This window comes from Diadema setosum, chromosome 12, assembly GCF_964275005.1.
Source record: "Diadema setosum chromosome 12, eeDiaSeto1, whole genome shotgun sequence".
Classification (NCBI taxonomy): Eukaryota; Metazoa; Echinodermata; class Echinoidea; order Diadematoida; family Diadematidae; genus Diadema; species Diadema setosum.
The window spans coordinates 31,873,372-31,896,452 of NC_092696.1; the positions used below are offsets into that span (position 1 = coordinate 31,873,372).

A 23,081-nucleotide genomic window follows, 5' to 3' on the forward strand; every position below is an offset into this window, starting at 1 on the left:
GGAAAAACTAGTGACCACACTTGACCAATCGGAATGGAGGATTCATCGTATGACGCATTAAACATATCATATTATAATAGGAAAAACAGTACGGCACAACATGTCAATTAACACGTCATCAGTGAGGCACAGCCCCGTATTTCCGACATCAGCATGAATCTCGCTTTCGCGGAATTCCAAGAGGAGGTGGGGCCTGGCATGTGTAGAGTGTGGATGGATCACATGCTTTTGGTGCCTTCATGCCCATGACGTGGGTTCAGGAAGACAGTTTGCTGGGGTAAAGGTGGGGGAAGAGGGGGAGAGGAAGAGGAGGATCCCGTTCGCCCTGATGACGTAAAAAGGAGGGGGATTCCACTTGTATCACTCGTAGTGCAGTATTTCTAAAAACCTGTACATTTACACATTGTTATTGCCATTCTATTTCCACTAACCTTATCATCCCATCAATATTCTTCATCACACATTATCACTGTCATCTTCAGCAGACTGAAAATGCAAATATACCTATTCCTAAAATATTATAATCTCCAGAATTCACTCAATCATACAGCGACCTGAGACATACATTACCTGCATAATACTCTATACTTTATAACCCTCCTGGTTATCTCTGTATTTCAATAAAACAAAAAATCACATTAAGAAAACATAGACTAACCATAACTTTGAATAGCCATTCCCCCCCCCCCCCCAAAAAAAAAAAGAAAAAAAGAAGAAGTGTGCAAAACTTTGATTTTCGTGTCGCCAGCATGTTCATACAGTTTAAACTGATATTTTGTTCCTTAAAAATAATATTTTTCTTTTTTTAGGAATATCCATCCGAGAGGTTAGACCTGTAAAATACATATCAATGAAGCTTTTGGGACATCCGGGATATTATAAGAAATACGAATCGAAGTTTGATGTAACTCTTAATACCCCATGTTAGGAGCATGTGCCAGACAAAGAAGCGCTCATATAACAAGTTGTTACTTGTTTAACATACCATTGAAATCAAATCTTTTGTACCTCATTCCATTGCCGCTGGAGTGCCTGAATGAAAAAAGATATTACATAACAATAATATTATGATGATTTGATATTTCTCTAAGAGATCATTTACATCATGTCGCCAAATCGCAATCAGATACGTATCCCCTTTTTCAGACTCTTGAGAGAAGATCAAAGAAATGCCGTATGGCAATGTAATTTCATGCGTTAAATAAAGTCAACCTATCGCAAACAAGGAAACATGATTTATTCATTGAATATCTCTTCACACACAAACAAAAAGTATACTGATCCGAAGCCGCGGAAGCATACTGTTACGATGAGCTGATATCGGATACGTTACTTTATCTTTGCTACATTTAGAAAAAAAAAAGAAAGATACTGTAAATAAAAACAAAGCTCGATGCTTTTAAATATTTAAGGTAATGATTAATCACACAACATGAATTGTTGGAGAAAATGAATGTGTGTGTTTGGTTTTTTTTTTTTTTTTGGTAGATAATAGTGTGAGAATGGTAATGGCACATCAGATACGTTACCAATAAAATGTATCGTGCAGCAAGGTTAACTGCGACGTGCTTTTGCGCGGGGATTTACGCGGTTGACAACGTGCTCTATATGACTTGCTAAGGTGACATACAGTTCTGAGAGGAATTATAAGTTTACTTGATAAAAATATTGATTTTGAAATGGCCGATAAATCCAAAATAAAGTGTATAAAAAATAAAAATAAAATGTGAAAGCTCATATTATGTGACCCGCTACAACAAAAGGATCCGAAAGTCGGGGGAGGACAATTTTCTTAAAATCGCATGACATTATTCTATTCCCCTACTCTTCTACTTTAATTTCGTATATAGCACGACTCATAAAAGTACTCGGTTGCAGAGATATCGATGATTTTATTAAGGAAATCAGAGTTTCGAGAAAAACGCCTTCAAAGTTTTCCTTCCGACACTATCATGATCAATGGGGCCCATTATATATAGAGTAAGACGATGGGGATACCAGAAGAAAGTAGTGATGAAGAAGATGGAGATGACACAATAAATGATGACAAAGTGATGACAATGATGTTTCAGCAATGATGATTCCTCACTGGTAACATGGGGGGGGGGGCGATGAAGAGGGGTATGGTTGCTTGGATGTGCAAATGATTACTAGGATTATGATCATGATGGCAATGTGACAATATTATGCCATATAATTTGTATGCCAACCAAATTCAATAAATAGAAAGGGCCAGTGGTAAACTCAACGTTGATATGCAAGGAGTAGGCTAGAGCAGGTGACCAAATTTATGGATGATGATGATGACAATGATATTGATGTTGATGAAAACACGACGACGACAACGATGATGATGATGATGGTGGTGGTGGTGGTGGTGGTGGTTGCTATAGACACTTAACTCCCGAGATGCAATGTAGATACAAAGCAAGTCAAAAGCACTAGACACTATAAACTCTTCATTCACTCATTCACATCTGACTTCACAAGTAGAAGTGTATTTGAAGCAAATTTTGTTTTCATTAAAATTCAACCTACACATTTGTATCTCCAATATTGTTGACCTCTGTGAACTGAAAGGGACAAACATGTATGGCATCTCAAAAATTCTTAGACATTTTTTTCACTGGGATGTCATTATATTTCAAATTAGTGAAAGGACAAAACAAAAGGTGAAAATGTTGTGACAGTTTCAGATTATTATTTTTTATTCAGATATCTTCTAACGCATAAAAACAATACTAAAGTCGGAAAGTATTTTTTCAAGAAAAAATACAAGTGTACAATAGACAATATCAATAGCGGTATTGTAGGTTAGTGGGTTTTCACCTATTTCCCACATCAAATGCCATAACAAAGATTTGCAAGACAACAAGGCAAGTCAAATACAACAAATTATAAAAAAGAGTTGCAGAACAGAAATTATTATTTGTGTTTTGAACATTTTTCTCTTTGGTGCAAGGAAATCAAGACTTAAAGAATATTCACTTGAATCATCTTTCTATGGGCATTGTTTCTCTGTCGGGATGTTGTGTGTATGTTTGTTACTAAACTAGATTGTAGTTTAATGGGAAAGGGCGGGCAGGCTGGGTGTTTGTGTGTTTGTCTTGAGTAATGTATTGTATTCACATTGGTGACTTTGAGTGATGTGAATGTGTAGTGTACGTACACCTGTTTTGTGATTTGATGATGTGTTTCTCTGGCAGTGCACTGAAGTACTCCCATGTCAAAATGATAATGATTTGATTTGATATTAATTTGAAGATTATATAACAGAAATAATCATGCAGATAACTCAACTGCCTATGTGCCCATATTTACGACTATAATATTACTCATATTAGTAATGAATGGTTTAACAATGGATTGCGCAAAAAAAAAAAAAAAGATTAATGCTGTTGTCTCTATATTCGCAACGTTTGACTTCTGAAGATGATAAACTAATGGAAATTTGGCCTATAATATCAAAATTTATTGATTGCATTTTTCGTAATAATGCACTGACTGTATTTATGATTAATTCATTGTTTGTTGAAACGTATGTACATGTATGAATACCCTTCAAATGTGTTAATATCGCCCAATGATTCTTTTTTATTTGAACAACATTATTTTATTATTGGTTAGACCTGGCTGAACTGTTCTGATCCATAACTTTGCCTGATTTCTGTTCGAACATAGATCCGTCTTTCATTTCATGTTATTCCTCCATTTTTTTTTTTCTTTTTTAATCTTGTGTCCAAATGCATTGCATGCACACGAAATACACAGTGTACACAAGTGTAGTGCATGAGGGCGCCCTACTAGTTGTTTCCTTTATCGTAGCAGTTTCCTTTGATGCTAGCCATAGATAGCCTGTTGCTGTGTGTAACCATTTTTCCTTTTTATTTCGGACTTTATTCTTAATGTGACACAAAACATTCTTCATGAGCCTATTTCTAGAACTACTCTGTGACAAGAATTCACATAGAACCGCTTTTAGCAATCCACGATAACGTGTAAAATGACACCCATCTTCCCCCTCCCTCCCCCCCCCCCCCAAAAAAAGGGGGGGGGGGGTAAGAAGGCAGATTAACAAAAATATCTTGAGGTTCCCTTTCAGAAGACTATCTAAAACCCCAAAAAAAAAACACCTTATACTCACAAATAAAACAACTTTTTTTTTTCTCAGAGAGAGAGAGAGAAAAAAAACCTGTGTGCAAGAATCTGTTGAACACATAACAATAGACAAAAACACCAACCCCCACGAACACTGTCCATTAACTAATCAATCACTAATGATAATTTGAATGATGAAACATGACATAACCCAGTCCCTGCATTTGAATGACTTTAATACTACTTTCGAACATATACTGTAGCTTTGTCAAGCTCACTTTAGATGTACCTTCTCTCTACTGGAAATTCTTTGTCTATTTCCTACATTTAATCATAGTTTATACTTTCCTGCATTACAACAAGTCTATTCCACCTCTCTCTTGCATTTTTAGACTCAAACAACACTGGGAGGTACATGTAGCATGTCATTTGCCACCAGTGGTCCCACATACTGACAATAGCGCTTGTTTTCATAGTTGAGACGATATGAAAGCTACTTGAAGAATTTGAATAGCAAGACAACACACACAACCTAAATGGGTCAATTCCTGGCCTGACTAGCATTAAACTAGTCGAGCACGGTTAGTAAAAATTGCTATACGAACATGATGATAGTAAAATGCGGCAATGCAGCTAGTAATGCTCTGCTGGATTAAATCAGGCCATGGTTTACTAACCCAAAGCTAGTCAATCAAGTCTGACTAGCATAAAATTGTATGCTGTACTAGTTTGCAGTGTATACGCCAAGAATTAGTCAAAGTGGAGGAACTAGTGTAAAGCTAGTCGAAGTGGAGAAACTATCATAAACTCGTTGATCTTACGAAAACAGCGCATGTTTTAACGGAGAGAAACATTTTATCGTCAGTAAAGAAAATACTTTATGTGTAAAGCCCAACCGGATAACGGAAGAAACGCATTGCACTCGATTTCCATACATTTGTCAGTGCATGAAAAGTGTTCATACCTATATGCTTTCGTTTATGCATTGAATGTCACAATGCTGAGGAGGATTATAGTTACAAATAATGTTATGCCAATATCAAGTAAAATAGGATTGATTTGCTAAAGGAGTCTATTTACTACCCTACAATACAGGTTCTTTTTTTCACTTCTCGAAAAAAAAAAAATGCAGTCCTCTCCCAACACTACACGACTCACATCAATTATAGTCAAATACTACCTACCTGACATGATGATGCTAAGGTGGCTGCTGTTGAGAAGAAACTGTTGGGCAAGTAGAGGTACACTAGGGTGAACTTGGAAAGACGTGGCATACCACACACCCATTGGGCCAAGTCTTCTCCCACCGAGGACTGATTTAGGATATCATCATCACTGCTGCTAAGATCGAATTTCAGATCTTCAATCTGAAAAGAATAACGGATTCGAAATGTGAAACTAATAAAAGAGAGATTAATGGAGTGGTGTGAAAATGGAAAGAAGGAATAATTGAACGCGAAGGAAAGAGACCATTGCAGAGGTGGGTCGAAGATCATCATATGATGTAATGTGCGGACATTTTCAAGCTATGGACGTAAGATCAAGCCATTTTTTTTCTACTTAATCAACACGCCATATGATTACGTTTCGATAAGAATAAATAACAAATTTATTGGAAGCAGTATAATGTACTCTCCTTTTACACATAGGCCTAGGAGTGTACAAACCCTACCAGCTGAGTCAGTGGATGAAACATGGCTTCGTCATTCCCTATAGTCCGTGATCCTCATACTTAATGGCAGTTAATATCACATGCTTTTCTACCGTTCTTGGTCAGGTTCGGATCAATGCATGTATTGCCAGTCATAACGATCCACATGTACACCGAGTGAATCAAAGTAAAAATGATATCATAAAACATAATGAATAATGGGTGAAATTGTTAAAAAGATAAGAATCAATCTGATGACCCGTGTGCACAAAAAAGGCGCGACAAAACTGGACGAAATAGTCTCAAAGTCTCCTTGAACAGTAACAAGACATGTAAGAGGAGTAAATTTATGAAGGCAATCTCTAAAGGAAAGAGCATTTGTTGAACATTGTTATTGAACATTAATGTTGCCTAATCAAGAGGAATATACCGTTAGTGAACAATTCAACATTGTAATGTACAGTCCTGTAGCTATAAAATGCAAGCAGGATACAACGTACTGTCTGATTTATTACATATCGTTATTCGAAGCATCATATTATTCTGAAATAACCAGGCTCCCCGACTTTAACTGCAAAAAGCGTGATGCATACAATAGAATGAGAACATCAAAATTGTTTTTCAAGAGAAACAGAACTTTCGAGCAAATAGCCAGTGAATTAAAGGAAGAGAACAATAAAGCAACATTTCTAATTTCCTTCCTTCTACTTCATCTACAATGTTTGTCTCCACATGAAGTAACTCCCACATAATAGCGCCCTCACACTGTATATTGATCACTTCTGTCTGTCTGTGACTGCAGTCAAACTCGTACAGTGCGCTGCTCCCTGGTAAGCTCCGATCTGGGTCCTGGTTTATAAATCTAATAAACTATCACTGTTATTCAAGCAGTTCATCATTCCATGTTAACTTCTTTAAAAAAAAAAAAAAAAGTATATTATGTCGATATGGCGTTCCAAGTCTGCTTCCTGAAAAATAAAAATTGTCATGGTGACATAAAATCTACCTTGCTGTACAAAAGTCGTTTCCAAATGCATGTACACGTGTGTTATACCTGCAGAGACACTTACACTCTTTAAACAAGTACCCTTCACAAAATGTGAATGTCGTCTGTACATGAATTATACAGTAAACTCGACCTCACGAGATAGTATATGTCGTTATGGCGAGATGAATTATCTCGCTGAATATGATATTTAGTTACAGATACAGTCAAATCCGTCTACAGGGGCTATCCAAGGGAAACAACAAATGTCACCGCTATAGACAGGTCTGTGGCCAGCTTTAATGTCAACACTTGCATTGTATTATAGCATAAGATACCGCGTGTTATTCAAACAAAAACCACAAGCAAATTAGTTTGCATGTGCTGCTATTATATGGAGTGTGTGTGTGTGTGTGTGTGTGTGTGTACAATTTGCTTCATTTTATTGTTTTCTGTTTGTTGTTGTTGTTGTTGTTTTGTTTTTTTTTTTGGCCTATTTCTGTTCTTTTGATTTCTAAAACAACATTTCGGGCCTGAGAAACCGCACTGGTTCGTGCCGGTTTACATGAAAGGGGTTCACGAATGAATGTTAGGGATTGATGATGTGCGAAACTGACATAAGCAGCACACAATACCCAGACAAGTGACCTATTTATTCAAAGGTATTTTAATCTTCTTCAAATTCTACGATGTTATTAGGAGCTGTCTTTGTCCTTGTAGCCTTTATTTAGAGCGACATTACTAGAGCCTAGTTCTAGTCAATCGTGTCAAATTAGCGGTATTCAAAAGACGGCTTTTCACGGCAAAGAGCTGCATTAATTTTGTCAATCATGTCTGTGTGGTTGTGACTGAGATAGGACTCGGTAGAATGTATAATACGCAATGAAAAAGAAAGCCAACGTATATTCATGGCTGATTTAATGGTTCAACTATTTTTTTTTTTTTTTTTTTTTTTGGTCACTGGCCGCGTTAGGCAGGTGACGGCTATATAAGGGCTCTGATAAAGAAATTTCGTGCGGGGGATTTTTCAGTGGCCGCTATAAAGCAGGTGGTCGCCATAGATAGTTTGCCGCTAAGACAGGTTTGACTGTAGTTAATTACAACTTAAAATAGCATTTTACTTGATGGCGAGATACTTAACCTGCAAATGACTATCAAAACAAGAGATTAGAAATACTACGAATAAAAGATATCACACTTGTATCAACCTTTGCATAAAGACGCTTACTTACTTGTATCTTGCTCTTCTTTTGCATATTGAAAAACGTGTGGAACATCGACGATGCATGTTACGTTGAGATAAAAAGAACAATGTTTTTCCCCGCTCTCATCTTTCTGTTGTGCTATGGTATCGAGTTGCTACAGACAGTGTTTGTTGTTCTCTAAAAATGAGGTTTATCACATTGATATCCCAAGAGCATCAATTTTTCCAAATTTGATTTTGCAGTCAGAGAATCCGCTTAACATGTTATGTTGTTATTTCTTTTTTTCCTGATATTACACGTTCTTATAATGATAATGGTACCATGTAAACGCACAAACTATCGTTCCTAAAGCATCAGAAAAGAACGCATATAATTTTTTTTAATACTTCACATCTTGCACAATGCATCACTGCACTTTGTCCCCTCATTCTTCTCTTTCTTTCTCTTTATCGCCACTCAGTAAGTTGTAATTTATATGTTATATTCTTAATGTTGTATTCTACATAGACAATAATTTCTGAGGCTATTGTCCTCGTCAAGCGTTTGCTTATGATAATGGTCTCCTGAATTCTGTGCATCAAGAATAATTGCATAATTTGTTTTTGAGCAATAAATATACTGTAACGTATTTTTGCATAAATGTATGCACGAAATAGTTTGCTTATTTCTATTTTGCATCGTGTAAGGGGAAAAAGTAAAATATTAGAATTAGTCATTTGTTTTAACTGTAAGATTTAAATTACACTGTATTCAATTAGTTTGTTCAATTGACTTTGTATTTCATTTTTATATGACAAAGAAATTTAGAAATAAAATCAATCAATCAACCACATTCAGTGGAAAATGACCAAACTCATTCCTTTATTCAAGTGAGGTGATAAATCTTGTCCTACAAATTATCGCCCAATTGCGATTTTACCCTGTGTTTCAAAAAATCTTGAAAATATAGTACAAAAGCAGCTTACAAGTTATTTAAAAACAAACGATCTGCTTTCTACAGCACAGTCAGGCTTTCGAGAGAAACATTCTACCACCACTGCTTTGCTAAAAGTCACGGATGACTTTTTGGCCGCCATCGACAGAGGTCTTTACACAGGGTCAATCTTCATTGATTTGAAGAAGGCGTTCGATACGGTGGATCCATTCATTATGTTGCAAAAGCTAAAGCGAATGGGGTTTTTCTGACGCTTGTCTTGCTTGGTTTAGAAGCTATTTAACAAATCTAAAAGTCGGAACATTTTTAAATTCTTCTATGTCAAATTGTTCAGATATACTCCATGGTGTCCAACGGTGCTCTATCCTGGGGCCAGTTCTCTTTGTGATTTATATCAATGACATTGTCAGTCAAGTAAAGAATTGTCGCATTCACTTGTCACATAATGACCCTATCCATACTGAAAACGTTCTAAACAACGATCTTAAAAGAATATCATGATTGGATGTGCGTTAACAAACTTAGTCTAAATCTCCAAAAGACTTAGGATATTTTTTTATTGGTTCTCGCTCTTTATTATCGCGCCGCAATGCCCTTCGCATAAAGTTATGCGGGCAGGCGATCAAACACAAAGAAACAGTTAAGTACCTTGGAGTTACACTTGACCAGCAATTAAAGTGGGATGTTCACATCAATACATTACTTGGTAAAGCTGGTAAACTTGTAAAATATTTTAGTCGACTTCGTCATGTTGTTAATGAAACATGCTTAAAACTATCATATAATTCTCTTATACTCCCTCTGTTTGATTATGCCGATTTAATTTATGACTTGGCCTCGCTGAAATTATGATTCGCAAATAGAAAAGTTACAAAATAGGGCGGGTAGGATAATTCTTGGGACAAATCCATATAAGCACGTATAAAATCATGATATTCACCAAATGCTAAACTGGGATTTTTTTAAACGTAAGGCGCAAAAAAGCATTTAAATTCCATGGTTTCCAAATGTCTCCATGACTACAGTGCCAAACATCTTAAAGAATCATTTAACTTTATGTCCCGAAATCACTCTCTCCGCTCAAATGGTACCCTCTCACGGCGAAAAGCCAGGACCGAATATTGTCGGAGAGAGAGGTGCTTTCAGTTATAATGAATTACCTTCAGAGCCCAAGGGCTGTTTGAGTGTAACCAGTTTTAATAAAATGATTAATGTTATTCTGAAATACCCTTGATTTAAATGTGGCATAAAATAAACTGTACCTGTAATTTGCATTCCCTTTTCATAATGTTCATATTAAGATAAATATCAAGCTTACAAAATAGGGTGGGAGGTTGGGGAGGTACTTAGGCCTAATTCTTGCTCCCTTCTTTTTAGAAATTGTTGTAAAGTTATACTAATGGTGTTTTTTTTTTTTTTTGATTTGGGGTTTTTGTTTTTCGCATTCAATGTTTTCTATTGCATTTATAATTTACTCTGTTCCTGGACCCCTCGGTAGAACAGCTGTATCGTGTAGGCACAGCTAAGTAGAGCAATCCAGCCGTATTTAAAAAAAAAAAAAAAAAAATCATTCTGTTGACTGTACGATTATTGTTTTGTTGCTGTTTTTATTCGGAAAATAAATATATAAAAAAATAATAAAAGGTGATTGCGTTTACATTTCCTTTTTTTTTATCAAAGTCCCCCATACGAAAGTCATTTTTATTACTATTTGCCAAATGACTTAGTTCCCAAACGGACACTTTGTGCATATTGTCTTATCCCTAGATTGCCTTATAAACGCCCATTGGTTCAATATTGACTTTATCGTTCGCCATTAAAGGGTGTGTACAGTTCTGGTCGGGGTGAGGATTTAGCTTTTAACGTTTTGCGAGATATTCAGAAACCACTCTATGAGATGTCAAAGAGCATGCAATTCTAAGGGGGAATCAAAAGTTTATTTGATGAAAATCGGTTTTGAGATGTCTGAGATATTATTTTTCACTCATTCACTTCTACACGGACACAGTCACGACAGTGGCGAGACTAAGATAGTTTCCATTTCGACAAGAGGTATTTACCCATGCATGATTGCCGCAAGAAATACTCACTGCACGTCATAATCCATTCGGTTTCTGATATAACTTCCCATTGTAGTAGAACATCCATTGTCCTAAAATCATGATAGTAAACAATCGCCTATATAATTATGTGCACAATCATCATGGGGTTCATTCGTCGCTATGTAATGTTATGCCTGAAGTATATATGCTTTAAGGCGGAATATATGTCAGGCGTTTCGAATGTTATTGTCAACTTTGTGTGCACTCTTAGATGGAGAGGTACCTTCGCCTACATGTCCGCGGACGCCGGATCTAACAGAAGCCTTCCTTCCTCCCCATCTTTGTAGCAGCTTTATACTGAGTGAAAATCCCTGTAAATTCTCCTCTAGAACCCTGCATATAATAACCTGGTTTGCATTGACTTTGAGGGATGATTGTCATTCGTTACGCAAATGAATAAAGTTGATGTAATCTTATAGTATCCACTTCCTGTATGTCTTTGCGAAGATATTCAGCAGAATAGCGAGGACAAGAATATGTTGAGGGCTTATTGCTGTTGGTCACAAAGAAGATGGGAAAACAACATATTACTCAATTGATTCTAATAACAAGCTTAGTTGACGATAAAGACGATGGCATCGAAAAGGATGCCAGGTGCGCCTTTCTATTGACCATAATATATTATTGCAGCCTTGTTTCTGTGTTGCCTTTTGGGTCTACAGGAAGTGACTACATATATAGTCATAGTTTACCGCGATGCCAGCTTCGAGAGCATTTTTTTTTTTTTTTTTGGGGGGGGGGAGGGAGAGTTGAAGAGCTGCAGCCAAAATTGGGGACAATCCTTCACCTTAAAGGGCCCCTGAAATCTAAATGCATGTCGATTTGTGTTGATTTATGATGCCCTCAACATCACTTTTGCGGTGATATTCATATCTAGAAACATTCCATTTATTTGTAACGATGTTTTTATTCTATACAAGTTGACCTTGATTCCACTCAAACTTACATACTATAATTTAGATCGCATTATGTTCTTCGTTAGTGGTTAAGGATTTTCCCTCTTAATGGTCAAAATATGAAGAGTTTGTTTGCAAAAACCGGTAAGTCCATATTTGCCAAATGGAGATATTTGCGATTAAAGGTCAAGAAAAATAAAGAGAAAATAACAAAATTGTTTATTCTTTTGACCATAACTTCAAAAATATACCTTTATATGTAGTAACCAATATATCATTTAAAAGGTATTATTTTGTACTTTATGACAGAGATCGTACTTCAAAATTCTCAAAAATGGACTTATCGGTTTTTGCAAACAAACCCTTCATATTATATATATATATATATATATATATATGACGGGTTTGTTTGCAAAAAGTCGATAAGTCCATATTTGCCAAATGGAGATATTTGCAATTAAAGGTCAAGAAAAATAAAGAAAATAATAAGAAATTTTTTGCTTCTTTTGACCATAACTTCAAAAATGTACCGTAGTGACCAATATATCATTTAAAAGGTATTATTTTGTACTTTATCACAGAGACCGTACTTCCAAATCTTCAAAAATGGACTTATCGGTTTTTGCAAACAAACTCGTCATATATATATATATATTTTGAAACACTTACTATAACATGATGAGTATATGTTTTCAGATGTAACTTGGATTCTTTGTTCGAGAAGATTTTTTTCTGCAAGGAAACATTGTTTACACCTAAGATTGTTTTCTTTACATTTCTTATTATCATCCATTTAATGTATTTCCTCTTTGAAATATCTTAGTAACACTTCATCTGTAGTCTGTACATAAAGACATGTGTTGTAGATCATAATGATACATGAAATTTCTTACCAGACAGTTTGAAGCCTCTGCCCGGAGGATCTTGTAGAATTCCACGTGAAATTGTGAGCACCATAGACGTACCTTACGGAGTACACTGCTGGAGCACATGCCCTCCGCCAAGTCACGTGACACAGTTCTTCCGCACTTCATTAGGTCCATATATAGCGACTGCTGATAGAACGAACATGAATTGACAGTAGAGGAAATAAATTATTCTCAGAAGAATAAGGTTGATAAAGTACTCGCTGTTGACTGGAGGTTTGAAACTCACAGAGAAATAAAAGGACCATTCTATACAGGTTCTATTCATATCGTCATTTCACTAATCACAACTCGGGAAGGAAAGAATGCATTTTCAGTTTGATGAGAAAGGTAGAGGGCGATGAATATGATTGCATTACATCAATACTCGTGTTAGGTGCCCTTAAGTAGCTGTATGTTCAAAACACTATACACGATACTCAGTTTGACATCTCCCTTTAATATACACGGCGTCGTTATTATAGCCAAAGTTGGATGATTACTACAAAGGGCAGTTTGACAAATGCAACTCTCGCAAAGGGTCTCATTTTAGTAGGCGTTGAAACTCCGTGGAGTCCAATTATTTTGCAATAAGAACATTTTGCTTGACTCCTCATAACATTTTTTTTTTCTAAAAGCCACGACGAAAAACGTTTCATATAATTTACCACCAAACGTTGTGATTAATAACAAGACATGACATAAGTGGCATGGCAATTCAGATTAAACTTTCACATCAAGTCATCATAATGTATCATGCGAGGAGGGCAACTATTTTACATAACAATAATACTTACAAACGTTAATACAATTGCACAGATTGTTATATAGAAACGATTTCCCTAAATAATAGGGCCTGTTCCAGGTCTAAAAAGAATGTTAATTTCATTTTCATTTTTTTTTCATTTCCGGCCAAAACATATAATATGACAATTTCATATAAACAAATTAAGTACAATGTAACTATTACATTTCCAAATGAAATTTAGATACACGTCATTTGTTAACATGACTCAATAAACATACTAATTGAAAAAAAAATACATGGGCAAAATGTGACTGAATCATAAGAAAGAAAAGGTCGGAAATGGAGGGTACTGCTAAAAAGCCAAGCTTGTAGAATGCAGTCGACTCGTGAGTCGTGAAAATTATTGTAATAATGTAACAAGACAATTTGACATAGTCCTCGGGAAACAGAAAATAAAATAAGTATACGCACACAAAACGCACACACAGACAAAAGCAAAGCTGCTCTCTTACATACGCGAGGAAAGAATAAATAGGAGGTCAAAGGCCATAGGGGGACAGGAAGACAGAGGAAGAGAGAGAGAAAAGGGCAAAGGAGGAAGAGTTCAAGGGCCAATGCCAGGGCACATAAGACTTTGGTCTTTAATACCAAGAAGTGGACTATCTATAAGTAATATATATAACAGTTATGAAATAGATTAAACAAAGTAAAGACATTGACAGCAAAGAAATCAGTTAGCAACTTTCGAAATGCAAATCCAAAGTGATATAAGAATTGCTAAACATTTTCTTTAATTTCAAAGTAAAAGTGTTAAAACTTAGAGATTATTTTATGCTGCTGTCAAGGGAGTTCCAAAATTTACTTCCAGCGAAGGAGGATACATATGTATAGACTTTGCAAAAACCGTCCTAGAGAGTGGTATTTGGAATTCATTGATTTGTCTCGTGGGGTATGAATGTACAGTTTTATTTTGAATAAACATGGAATCAAACGCAAAAGGAAGGCAATTATTTATCAATTTGTACATAAACTGACCTAAATTCAAACAATACAAATGTTAATAAAGCTGTTGAGGTTGTAGAGTATGCACTCAAATTCACACAGGGGAAACACACACACAAACACACACCCCCACACACAAGGAATGTTATTTTCGTTCGACATTATATGAAGAGTTTGTTTGCAAAAACCGATAAGTCCATATTTGCCAAATGGAGATATTTGCGATTAAAGGTCAAGAAAAATAAAGAGAATAATAAGAAAATTTGTGCTTCTTTTGACCATAACTTAAAAAATATACCTGTATATATAGTGACAAATATATCATTTAAAAGGTATTATTTTGTTCTTTATGACAGAAATCGTACTTCAAAATATTCAAAAATGGACTTATCGGTTTTTGCAAACAAACCCTTCATATTTTCTGACATATTTCAAATCAATATTCAAGTTGTATCACTCACCACTTGGTTGTAGCGCGCCATGAACACCACTCCTAACACTGTGTGTTCTGGTGAGGCGGACGATAGTGTGTATTCATGCCATCGTTCTCCCACTGCCCTTGCTGCCTCCTCAGTGTGACACTCAAACGCAACGTCAACGCAGAGCTCCTTTTGAGGGTAAGACTTCACTAGGCCCTGAATGATATCCAGGCCGATTTCATTCCCTAAAGCTGACGTGAAGTAGAGTACGTAGCGGAACTCCCCAGGTCGACTAAGAAGTTTGTCTCTCACCTTATCGTACTTAACACGGTCATTGTCGAATAAATACTCAATATATACCCCTGCAATGTATTCTTGAAACAGTTTGTGGGGAAAAGAAACAGTTGATGTAACCAATGATGAAATGTTGACATCGCGCCGACGTCCCCTTGTGATGACATCTTTTTCTATAGTCAAAACTCCCACTCTGCAGCATGTGACCATGGCATCATGACACTCTCTGAATCGTTCTTCAGGAAATGAGAGATTCATGTCAAATAAACCATCGAACGCTATCTCACTTATTTCCAGAATTGCTCTACCAGCTTCCTTTAAATGTTCAACAATGTTCTCATTTTGTAGATTTTCACATTTTTTTGATGCGTAGTGTTCTTTAAGGAAAGAGATCATTTCTCCAAAAATCTGGGAGAAAGTGTGCAATTTTTGCATTTCTCTTCGCCTTTCTTCACTGAAGTCGTTCCACAATAGGCAAAGCATTGCACAATAAATAGGAAACGGGGCCATGTTCGAGCGGATGACATCATTGTCCTCCATAAAACTCATTAAGCTTTCTGCAAGATTGTCCTTCTCTCTAATCCGAAAGTACCTCCCAATATAAGTTGATAAATTCTCCTTGTTAAATCCTTCGACGTTTAGAAACGTGTAAGTTTCGGCAAGACTCTTGTCCATCATAAAATCACTTGTCCTCCAAGGGCGTGTTGTCACAATTACTCTGCATGAATTGTACTGCTCTGCTCTTAGAATACGAATGACCTCACTGCTGCTCGTTTTTCTAAATTTTTCGTGAAACTCATCGAAACCATCAAATATAATGAGAATTCTACTCAGATTTGTTGAAATATAGTCATCTATCTTCTGCTTCGTTAACGTATTTGAATGAGAGAGGTACGTTTTGGCAATACCACCAATACTTGTTGCGTTCTTAATATCTCTAAGAGGTATTAGGAGTACCATGTCCAGATCATGGAGAATCCTACCCTGGCACCAGTCCCAGGTAATCTTAGCGCAAAGTGTTGTTTTACCGACACCTCCTTCACCCTGGATCAGCAGTCGCTTTGAAAGATTTCCATTTTTATTGTTGGTCAGAAGATCGTCGTATGTTATTGGTATCTTACGCTTGCTGCTTTGGTCTATTATACTTAAATTCGCATAGATATCATCCAATTCAACACGTTCCATAAAGTTGAGTGGATCCACCATGACCTTGCTTCGTGACACACGGTAATACTCCTTTAGCTCTTCCTTGCATTGCTGTATCTGTTCCTCTGTAAGCGATGGTGGTTCTTAGAAGAGAAACCAAATGAAAGGAAAAAGAAAAAAAAAAATCAATAGTGTAAATGTAAGAGTGTACGTAGATACCCGCAGACACTTAGGAATATTGACATGTATACAGAGAGAGAGAGAGAGGGGGGGATGAAGAGAGAGAGGGAGAGAGAGAAAGAAGGCCTGTAATATGAGATATCGTTTCTTTTCTAATAACTGTGTTACAATAATACAACTGTATCATTGCACAAAGAATACAGAGATGAGTTTTATAACCTTGAAAATGTAAAAGTCACTGTGCATAATAGAATAATGCGCTTTTTCAAAACAACGAATAAGATTGTGATTATCAACATATTTTTCTTACTCGGCATTAATTCTTCTTCCTCGTGAAATCTTTCTGGTATGTTTGGTCTTCGCCAGCAGGGGTTCCAGCCACATCCTGAAATATTATCATCATCAATAACAACAAGAGCGTCACTATAAATAATAATTTTCACACACGGTATATCAGGGGCAATCTTATTGTCAATACCTTTCTCGTTTTTCCCTTTTTCACTACCAGATTCTCTAAAGAATATACGCTTTCGATGTGTGGTATGATTCATTACTTCATGAAAAATTATGTGTTTTATTTGACATAGAGAGATCATCGCTAATAATAAATTTGGAAGTATTACCTACATGGGACAATTTTTCGGTCTCCGTAATGTTGACAAGTACATGTATAAGTAATAGTTTTTTTATATTTTTTGTATCAAAACTACGGAAAATCATATATAAAAACAACGAAAAACACACTTATACGAACACACACATACGTACACACACAGGCACACAGACACACAAACATACAGACACACACGCGCAAAATCATATATAAAAACAAAGAAAAACACACTTATACGAACACACACATACGTACACACACAGGCACACAGACACACGAACATACAGACACACACGCGCATAATCATTGACGCAACAAATGCAAATATCTAACCTTGAAGAAAATAAACCAATACCTTTACGAGGTAGGTAGTCCGGGTGTTTGCTTTGCAGATATTTCCCAAAAGAGAGAAATAGGATGACTATGACAACAGGCATACCAACAGTGAGACCAATGATGAGACCCAAACGTTCTCCTGAAAGTTGATAGAGACACAAATTAAACACGTTTTCATTCATTACTTCATTTAGAAGACATTAAAATAAACACATATGAATCTTAGATATAGAATCCAAAGTTGATATTTTAGTATATGTGTTTGAGTGTGTGTGTGTCTGTGTGTGTGTTTGTGAAGGATTATGTTTGATAGTGAAAACAAAGTGGTTGATTGCCTGAAAACATATCCTCACTATGATGACAAAATTACTCAAAGGACACACTTTTAATTTAAAGATCCTATCAGACCGACACCCGTGAGTCATACGGCCAAAGAGCTCGATACTGATAAAAAGTCCAGGTCCACGAGTCACATAGCTGACTTGTCATATACAGCCTGTCAGCTTAACATTAGGTGAAAAGGTCAAGAGACCGGCACTAGGCAAACAAGGCCTACACTTCATACGCAAAAAAAAGAAAAAGAAAGTAAGTTTCTTCTTCTTTGTTCTCTTCTTGTCCTCCTACTTTGTATTCTTTGTAATTGGTTAACATTTCTTTTGAATGCATTTTTTTTTATAGTAAATTGGAGACCAGCAAAATAGACACTTTTGTGCGGAAAGGTTACTTTGGTCAAGATATGAATGAGCGAATTATACTTCCACGTTGCAAATCTCAACAAGAACATTGCTATAAGTAATATCAATAATTGTTTGCCACTTATTACTCAGGAACGTAAAATTAGCAACGTTTCAAGAACCTGATAAAGGCAGAACTGTGATTTCTCGCGTCGACGTTCCATTCAGCGAGTCACCGGCAGCAACGCACATGAAGGTTTGCTCTGTCCCGTGATTGGCTGAAACAGTGATTGTCTCGAACCTCTCGTATGTGCCATCAGGAAGTGTGTTCTGTTGTGAAACCACGGAAATCAGTGTCCTTCCCGACTCCTCGGTCCATAGCATGGAAATGTTAGGTTTGAATCCACTCACGACACACGTTAGAGTAAAGGAAGGGGTGTTGGAGGGATATTGATATGTACACCGGTTTTGACGAGATTGACTTCTATCAGCACACTCCTCAATTGTATGTCCTGATGCCATCGCTAGGAAAATTAGAACATCATTTTGAAATGACGTATATGTTATATACGTATCCTAATCTTTACTCGGCAACTAACTGACATCACATGATTTCATCTGATACTATATTTTTCCGATTGGATTTGCTATTTTACAATTGAGACTAAAATCTGAACAATGCTCAGGATGAAGAAACATAATTATGACAATTGGTTGATAACACAAAATAAACAAAACTCACCTGCTTGCATTCAAATTCAAAATTTAGGATGATTACATCTATATAGCTTTATCGATTTGACACCGAAATTACTGTTAATGTGTCTAACAATTCATAAGTAATAATGATAAACGTAAACAGAAACAGCGTAACAAATTGAAACGAAAAGAAAAATCATTGTTCATAGTGTAATCAAGCTGGTAAATGTGCCAAATGCAAATGTGAGACAAGTGATTTAACCTGTCTGAGTATTTCTTTTACAAGTGAAAATTATGTTTGTCATATAAAACTCGGTCATCAAAAGTCTTTGTTATAAAATTTGTGGTTTCTATTGTAACTCTTTTGTAGAAACTGCTGTTTTAAGGGAAAAAGTAATATTTTGTTTCAAAACATTTTTCATCGCTGATTTACACAGAAAGTTCGCACACTTACTGCCCACAGTCTACATCTCTTTTGTTTTAACCCTTTAAAGCCCAAGCTATTTTGACACCTTCCAGGTCCAAGGGAGAGGGGGGGGGGTTCACATTGTGCTCCCTCTCCATATATAACTCCTTAATTTTTTGATTTATGACCGTCATATTTCACACATCGGGGAAAGCAACTCACACTCTAAGTGACCCAACATTTGGAATTTATCAAGGGAATCCAGTGAGGGCGCTATTTACAAAAAAATATTAAGAATTACATGTCAAACACGCACAATCTTTTGTTTGATTTCTTTATCCACGGTTTTATGTTTCTATTTTATAGCGACCATTTTCATATTTACGACAAAGGAACAGCAAGTCAACCTTAACAATTTGTTATGGTTGAAATTTCTCAAGGTCAACATATGGTGGCACTATTTATTGAAAGAAATATATGAAACCTGTGATGTATTACTTGAACTGGGTACATATATTGGTATCACATTTCATATTTCCAAAATACTGAAATTTTTATTTTGCAGATTGATGATATCATAAACAAATGTTATTGCACAAAATAAAAGATAAGACGAAATAAAAGGATGGTCTTTCAATAATGCTTTATTTTCGATTATTTTTCAAATATTTAATGTTTGAAGCCTATGTCATATGAAAAATAAAGGAAATAAAAAGGAAAACATTTTTGGGTAATTCACAACCATAATTACTTCACATTTTGGTCCTTCAGCAAATTACAGCTAAATAAGTTCCACTTCGTACATTATTATATTGTTACCAGAAATTGGAACAGAAAATCATGCAAAATCTGATGGATATGGTTGTAAGTTTACTTTTTCAATGGTAACAAGCAACGTCGGATATAGCTAAATTATATATCAAAATGTTTGCAATGAGATTTTAGGAAAAGTCATCAAATGTGGTTGAAATCGAGTAAAGAGTGTAGGAGTGGCAAACGAAAATATGGTAGTGGGCACAATGTACCCCCCTTGGACTTTATAGGATTAAGGCATAAACGTTACTGTCAAATAGGACAGTTGCTATGACACCACAATGTGGAAAAGTTCCCTCTCCCCTTAAAAAAGACAAGGTCTATTTGTTTAACAGAATATAGATACTTTTAGATATTAATCTTCCTCTCTGACACAAAACCATTATACTAATTAGGTTTTACTTTTTTTTTTTACAAAGTTGTCTCTACTATCTTGATTTATCCGTTTGCTGTGAAACTTATGATATAAAAACAGTCCAGATAATTATGTCGCTGAAGCAAATTTTATAAATGATGTAATGCTTTATCAAAAAGAAACTAAAAGGAAGGTTAAGTGTGCTTGTGGCAAAATGAACAGTATGTAAACATGCTCTGACTAACAACATCAATATACTTAATCATGTGTCATGTGGTATTTCTTTCAAGCAGAACGTTTGAAAGCAATTAGTCTCAGTTATCCATCACCACGATTACTCTTGAAATTGGCAGAGCCTCTAACATTATTTGATAAGTCAATTTGACACTTGTTGTGACGAATTGTCCCTGACATGTTGTTCTTTCGTCTCCTTCGTTTCAGTTAGCTTGAGTGTCTAAAGCTTCTTCTTTTTTCATTTACCTGTAACCTCTTTCATAACAATATTTTCCCTCTCACTAATTACGACAGGAATAGAGACAGGTGTTACTTACAGCTAATCGTCAAAATGGTAGAATTTCCAAAACTTTGGGTATTCTTCAGCAGCACCAGACAATAGTAACGACCTTCATCCGCCACCTCCAAGCTGCTGATGACGAGGCTGAATTTCTTGTCGATATCAAACCGTTCCTCAAAACTCTCAAAAGTTCCATCTAAATATTGCGCCTTAGGTGTCTTCTGTTAGCGATTTAAGAAGTCCTCCTTTTCCCAATACACACCAAGAGGCTCCTCCTTGATGTCGCACCGCAACAGCATGTCTTCTCCTTTCCATCCTTGAACGTTGGGGGCAGTGCCTATCATTGACTCTAAACAGTAGAAATTTGAGTTGGCGTGATTGCATGCATGCAATGAACTTTATACATAATTATGGCTCTCTACTCTAAATTTCTTGTATGCATGATGCCAGCCCAGTATTCATGCCCAAACTGATGCAAAAAGGGGGGGGGGGAGGGGGGGGGGGAGAAAAAAGTCAGGAAAAAAAGTTTGGGAGCCCACTGAGAAGGTGATCCAAAAGATAAGATGTAAGAACGACATATATTACATCGTAAGCACATAGTCATGTTACCATTTTACTCTTGCACGATTTGAAAAATACCAACAGTGTCATCAACAAAAATTCAAAATTCAAAAAAAAAAAAAAAAATCGTGACGTTAGTGTGATGGCAACAGGTAAATCCTGTCAATATCTAATGCCATAATCTTCCGTTGAAACACCACGAATGTTTTCCTTAAAAATCATTTAACTAGAGAAGCACTCTGAGAGCGCAGACCTCCGCCAAGCATGCAGCTACTTTCTATCGATGATCTTGCTCTTCCCAAAGAGATTTTTCTCCTCTCCATCACTGGGAATACCTCTTTGGGCTCTTCCATAAAGATCAGTGATTTCCACCTATAGGATGGTACACATGCGGAAAATCGCCCCATTTTAAAAATACAGAAGACTGTGTTAAGTATATATGCCCTCAGCTGCGCTGCGCGCCTCGCCCTAGCAGAAACTAGAGCACCCACTGGTTAATGTCTTTCATGAACCCAATTCATGGGCGTGAAGCCACCGAAAGCATGTGAGCCACATATTATTACATACGCCGGGTCATATCTATACGCAAGCAGAGAAGTCTGTTTGTTGTTATTTCCACCTGAGAAGATGGCTGGATAGCCCATATTCAGCTACGTTAAGCTGGTCTTCCATGGGGTTCAGTTGGATGTGAGGTTGGACCATTTCACCGGGTTAAAAACCCTGCTCTTTGCGATGAATGAATGAAGCGGGATCTTATGTACGTGCATGACTTGTGACTCTTTCATACTCGGGACCGCCATTGTATGTCCTATCCGAGGGACAGAGTGTTTTGTCTCTTGCTAGAAGGAACGTATGATTAGACACAACATTGCTCAGTCCAGACTCGGGTTCGAACCTGGGCCCTTTATTTGGCTAAATTTCCAACGGTTTAGGTAAAAGAGATACAACAACAATAACGAACAACTCTGTTCATAATAGTGTTTTAAGACATTCTCAGAATTTTGCAATTTACTTGACGGATCTGTCGAGTAATTCCTCGGCAACGAATAGATTAAGTACAGATTCACGAAAACAAAGTAGCACTTACCTTTCATATTTTGGTCACAGAATATAGGAGCAGTCAGTGTCAAAAGGAGAAAGATGTCGTATATTCTATCCATCGCTGATAGTCTGAGAGACTGAGATGATTCATAAAGAATAAGTTGAATACACGTTTGGATTGTAATGTCCTAAAATACTGCCAGGTAATCACAATAATCATAAAAAACCCCAGAAAATAGTGGAATACATCCCGAGTTGTAAACCATTGCGGGACAAAATTAAATCTTCTGTGAGGGCATGGAAGTAATGTGACGCTCCTGCCCGCGACACAGCCGTTTGCTTGCTATTCTTTAGCTGTTAAAATGTTTATATTTCAAAATTATGTAGCATACAACATTATGTTGGCACTGTTTGATCGTTGGAGACATAGTCCAAGGTTCAACGAGGAATAAACTTGCTTGTTTGCTCGTATCGTGTTTAATAATGATTTCCAGACAGAGCGTA

The 23,081-nt window shown here is 36.4% G+C and overlaps 1 pseudogene; it reads right to left on the reverse strand.

The window, feature by feature from the left end:
- Positions 1-218: 218 nt before the first annotated feature.
- On the reverse strand, positions 219-22,696 carry LOC140235891 (uncharacterized; annotated as a pseudogene).
- Positions 22,697-23,081: the final 385 nt, after the last annotated feature.